Consider the following 6,000-nt stretch of genomic DNA (forward strand, 5'->3'; position numbering starts at 1 on the left):
GCGCTGGAGCCTGCCCACCTCCTGCCTGCTGGCCCCTTCAGCCACCACTCACATCACCACTAACGTACTGTTGAGTTTGGGGAATCAGTAAGTGCCTTCCTGTTAGCCTAGGTTGGGTATTGGCTCTTGAGAAGCCATGAGCCAGCAATGCCTGCTTTTCTGAAACCCTCAAGAGGGTCTCTGAAATCTTAACAAAAAACAAAAACTCTTGGGACACATTACATTTCAACTTCCTATACAGTTGTACCCTCAAAGTATGACTGTATAGGATTATGGTAGAATTTCTGTGGCGCTTTCCCCTGCCTCATGGTCACGGTCTGTATTGGTAAATATACTCTGCGCATCACAATTTGGGAGGCGAGGGCTTTTGTTTGGGGAGCAGGAGCATCCCAAAATCTCTTTCTCTATTTTTGATTGTTTACACTTTCTACAAGACTTCAGACTGAGAAGAAATCTTGCTTTCATTTGAGATGTTTGTATGTGAAAGGTTTGAGCCAGGGTCTCTTATGTGAAAGGTACTCTTGTTAAAATTAGGCTCACTCCAGTCTCCAGTGACCCAGTCCAAACAGAACGTCTCTCTTTATACCAGGACAGCTGAACTTGGCAGGAAGAACCAGAGCACCCAAGGTCAAGAATCCTCCTTGTTAGTGGTCAGCATTTGAACTTTCTTGAATCTGGTGGGAGGGATTTGGGAGTAGACACAGGTGATTGTGGGCCAGATTCCACCTCTGGCCACATGGTGGCGCTCTCACACCATCCTTGACCAGTTGGCTGGTTCCTGTGTGGTATTTGTTTGCATTTCTGTGTTTTCCTCCCCGGGCCCTTGGCCCCAGCACGCCCCCATCTGTTCTTTAGGAACTTCCTCTGCTGCTTGAAACACCCAAGAGGAAGGAGGCTTCATGTGCCCAAGCCTCACTGCATGGCAAGGGTGAGCAGGCTCTTGATGTCACCATTTCCGAGTAAGTGTTGAGTCACGCTGGACCTGGCTAGGATGTCCTGTTCTTACTCAGGAGAGTGACTGCCTCAAAATGTGCCCTTTATTTGTGGCGCATGTGAGGATAGAGGTGGGGGAAGCAAGAGATGCCAAAGGCTTCCTTTCCAGAATCAAGTGTTTTCTTAAAATTACGTGGGAAAAATCTGAACTGGGAGAGATTGTCATTACCTCTCTGCTCCCTGTTAGGATGAGGGGTCTCACAACCAGGCCAGCTCACAGCTGGTCTCAAACTTTGGATCATGAGCCACAGCGGAAACACGTCACACCATGAGTTGGCCACTTAGTGTATAAATATGTGTCTCAGAGAAGTTTCTTAAAGGGATTCTTACCCTCCAACCTTAGGCTACCCTCTATTTTCCATTAAAAATAAATCGCCATCCACTAAATTGAGTTGACATGTAGTTTGAAAAACACTGCTCTGAACTCTTCAGTGCTCTGTTGCTAACTGAGAAGGGTTGGTGGTTTGAACCCACCTGGTGACTCTGCAGGATAAAGACCTGGCTGTTTGCTTGTAGAGATTACTAAAACCCAAAACCACTGCTTTAGAGTCAAATCCACCTCATTAGGACACTATAAGACAGAGTAGAACTGCCCCATAGGGTTTCCAAGGCTGTAATCTTCACGGAAGCAGAGTGCCACATCTTTCTCCCATGGAGAGGCTGGTGGTTGGAATTACTGACCTTTTAGGTTGCCACTATCCTTGTGTGTATTCGTATCCTCTTTAACCACTGTGGGGTCCCTCTAGCAGGAAGGAGCACCTTCTGGGAAGATTATACAGCCTAGAAAACCCTATTGGGCAGCTCTGCTGTGTTACACATGGGGTCGCTATGAGTCGAAAATTGCCTTAATGGCACCCACCAACACTTGGCTTCCTTCCTTGACGCCTAGCGCTGCCTTGGGGCTGGGCCAGAGCCTTTTGTTCCCAGCAGTGATTCTCTCCCTAGGCTCCTCCCGGCATCTTAGATCACCCTCAGGAGGCTGCCCTCAGGGCTGGTCAGTGCAGAGGGGTCGGGGTGTTCTTCCCTCTGAGCTGGAGGCGGGCTCCCAGCATTGCCTCCCTGGAGCATCACCACACCAGTCCCCTCATGGGAGCAGGAGGACAGGTGATGAAGAAACTGTCGTCAGGGGCCTGGAGCTTGCCCAAGTGGTAGTTATGTGTCCTTTGCAGAGGGACCGATAGGTGCCAGGCTCAACACCAAATCCTTTACACGATACCATCTTCATTACTCTTTGTAATATAACTGTGAGGTGAGTGGTGTGAACCTCAAGGCCGATTTTGAAACTGAAGCTTTGGTTAAGGACCCAGTGTCTAATGGTGAACAGTGAGGAGATGATAGACAAGGCAAGTCCTGGAGACCAGGGAGCTCTGAGTCCTGGGTGCCAGGCAGTGTTAGTGTAAGTCCAGGTTCCCTGATAGGGACAGAGGCTTCCCATGAGAGACTGCAGAAGTGTGCATTTATGGCCCTGCGTGGTAGACCCTCTTTGAGGACCTCATCAGTTAATGAGCATCTTTTATGTCAGCAGCATAGCCATTCCTTGTGGGGAAAGAAGGGGCTTTCCAAGTGGTATGCTGGATTCTGGTTTGAACACGGGGATAAATGTTTCTGCTGACCAGGAATTAAAACAGCTTCATCTTGTCAGTTTTCCCACAGGCTCCTCGTTTCCCTTCAGTCTTAAAACACTTTATTCCTGTTCTTTGGTCTTCAAATTAACAGCATAGTCAAAGCTAACATAGACCCAGCATCTTTGGGAATACTTCCTCCAGTGTTTTCATTCCAGTCCTTTCAGGGCTGGGACTCTGATCCCTGTTCCAGGTGCTTCCCTTTGCGTCGCTGGGCTTTCCTCCCTTCCCTGTCCTTCCAGGCACAACCCCAGGAGCAAGGGGATCTGGGGTGCTAGTTAAGGAAATTAACGTTGCAAAGCAGAGCTTCTATAAAACCTGGAGAGTTATTCACTAGAATTTAGTTTAGTAGAAAAAAGAGTTTTGTTCCAGAAAATATCTGCCCCTTCGTGGAGCAGTCTCTGCACAGCTTCCCCCGGCTTTATTTTCGTCGTTCGCATATAGAGTCCCTGTAGACCTCAGTCCACTGGCAGGGAAGCTGCCTGGCAGGGTCTTGGTGTTGGGAACTAACAGTCACAGGGAAGGCCAGTGATGAGAAGAGGGCGAGGCAGTGTGGTGGCAACGTGATCACCAGCATCCACCCTGTGAAGGCCGATATTGGTGGGGGTGGCATTAAGAGGATGCTGCCTCCACGGTCCCTGGGAGTCTGGCCCCCTGGCCAGGCCCCTGTGGAGCTGAGGAACATGTCTGCTCTTTCACTCCCTTGAGTGCCTTGTGATGCTGCTCAAGTTGCATAGGCAGGGAGCCTGCAGCTGGTTGCCACTTGCAGAGGTGCCAATCACTTTGTTCAAATGTCATTTCCCTGAGGGAGAAGGTGGTCCCTTCAGCCTCGTTCACATCTGGTAGCTCATCAGAACCTGGGGGGGGGGGGTCATCTGAACGATAGTGTCATGTGCATAATGGTACCATCCTGTCACCTGCACACTTTAGCTGGTGCTCCTTGGCCCTACGGCTGCAGTCATTGGAGCTGCGTCATTGGAAGGCCAGACTTTCACAGTCCTGCCTGCTCTCATCTCCCACTCACTGGCCTCAGCCACAGCTCAGGCATCCGCCTGTGCAGTCCATTCCACTCATGGCTGGTGTGGAGGGTTGAGGGGACACGGGCATGTGCTCCGTGTTCCTTTTCCTGCAATATGTGTAACCGTCATAGGACACATAAGTCTCACTTCCTGCCTTTTGCACTCTGGAGGAGACTACTGCCTCCATGCGCAGCAGGCTTCCTACCAAACGTGTCTTTGCAGGATGAGGCAAGTGGGAGCCCAAGCCAGCCTATGTTCCTGGAAGCCCTGCAAGAGCAGATGTCCTCTAGGCACATCCATGGGCTCCACCCTCCAGAATCTCACATCATTCTCAGGCAGCTCAGGGCGGGTGAGAAGAATCAGGATTCTTCCACTCATTGCCAAGCAAGGTGCAAACCTACTGACGCTGTGTCAGCACCAGACAGAAACAGCAGGAGACCGGGGGCTTCGTTACTGAAAGCCACGGGGAAAACGATCCCTTTGATGAAACTTCCTCTCCAGGCAGTTTTGTGGAGCACATCTGTTTGCCAAGCAGGTCATTGGTGTGTGCATGTTGGAAAAGAAGGGGATTTTGAATATTTGAGTAATTACGCTGCTGCTGCTTTTTTTTATTCCCCAGGACGATCTTTGTTTAAAGCTCCTGCCTTGTTCCCAGATGTTTGAAGGGAAATCACTGCATCTTTTCTGTCCCTGGACTCGGGGAGCCGTAAACACATTTTCATTTGCTGAAAGCTGTTTGGAGTGTACTTAGGTGACTAATAGTTAACTTTGAAAGCAGAAGTGTAACCAGGCCTTACGTAAATGTGCCACTATGCATCCTTAGCTGCACCCCCACACAAGTCTAGAAGGTTCAGTTATAAAACCCCATGATCAGTTGCCATGGAGTCTACTGCAGCTCACGGCGACCCCAGTGTATGTTGGAGGAGAACTGTGCTCTATGGGGGTTTTAGTGGCTGGTTTTTCTTGATCGCCCAACTTTTCTTCTAAGACACCTCAGGTGGACTTGAACCCCCAATCTTCCAGTTAGCAGCCAAGTGTGTTAACTGTTTCACTGCCCACAAGAACCATGCTGTCAAGTCGATTCTGACTCATAGCAACCCTCCAAGACAGAGTAGAACTGCCTCATGGGTTTTCCAAGGCTGTAAATCTTTGCAGAAGCAGACTGCCACATCTTTCTCCTGCTGAGCAGCTCGAACCACCAACCTTTCAGTTAGCAGGTGAGCATTTAAACTGCTGCACCACTAGGGACTCCAGTACAGCCTTATGAGGTACATAAGTAGAAGAGGAGAGGCCCTGGCTAAGCTGGTCATGCAGAGCCCAGTTCCACACAGTTCTCTGGGATGTGGCTTCTCCAGTCTGTTCTTCCCAGTTCTGTCCTTTTGAAAGAACTAGAACAGACACCAGGGCCAGATCCACTGCTCTCACAGAGCTCGTCCCTGCCCTTGCCTAAGAGAAGAGTTGTATCTACAGCTGGACAAGGTCAGGGTGTACCGTGCTTAGGAGGCTGTTTACAGCACTCTTGCTGGAGGTGGGGTGAGGGGTAGACACTGCAGCTACAACGTGTCTCAGTCGGAATTGTGTCAGTGTATTGTCTGTCCTTGCTGGGAAGCTCAGAGCACTGGGCTCCCAACAGGCCAGAAGAAGGCACCGTCTGTTCCCTGGGGGCTGGGGCATGAAAATCACCCTCTGCCAGGGACTGGCCAGGCTTTTTTCAGAGACACTGCCACTGGTTTGTATGGAAACACTGGAAACCTTCAGGATGCCTAGTGATGAGACACATTCAGAACAAAGTTTTTAAAATGCCTTTTGTATGTCACATGGAAAATTTATTTTTTAAACAATAAAACTGTTTTACCAAAGTTCCCACTTGGAAGCTTTCTTTGCGAGATGGGGTGGAGTGGCTTGCAGCCCTTGTGATTATGCCGTTTGTGTTCTCAGAAGAGTAAGGACATAGTCAGGTCCGTAGTGAAACCTTGACTTGTGTCTGCATTACAGATACGGGGATATCTGGGCAACCCGGCTGCATGCTGTTTGCACAAGGGTCCAGTGAGAGAGCTGGTGGTGGGCTCAATGGCTGGGTTTCATGCAGTCTGAGGACTGTTGTCCCCCAGCCTTCCTGGCACTCACTAGATCGAGAAGGACCCCACACTGAGGGGCATGGATCAGGGACCTGAGAGGGAGGCGCTGGGAGGGAGCATCTTTGAAAGCAGCATCGCCCGATGGAATCGTTTATTTCCCCTTCTGGCCTCTTCCTGCCTCCCATCTCCAACCTGGATCGTGTTTCCAGGAAGATACAGGATTTGGGGAAGGGGGTCCAATTGTGGGCCCACTGGATACAGGAGCTAGAGGTTTATACAGGAGCCGGA

Source organism: Orycteropus afer, unplaced genomic scaffold (genome assembly GCF_000298275.1).
Source record: "Orycteropus afer afer isolate SDZICR_OR568_19922 unplaced genomic scaffold, OryAfe1.0 scaffold00094, whole genome shotgun sequence".
NCBI lineage: Eukaryota > Metazoa > Chordata > Mammalia > Tubulidentata > Orycteropodidae > Orycteropus > Orycteropus afer.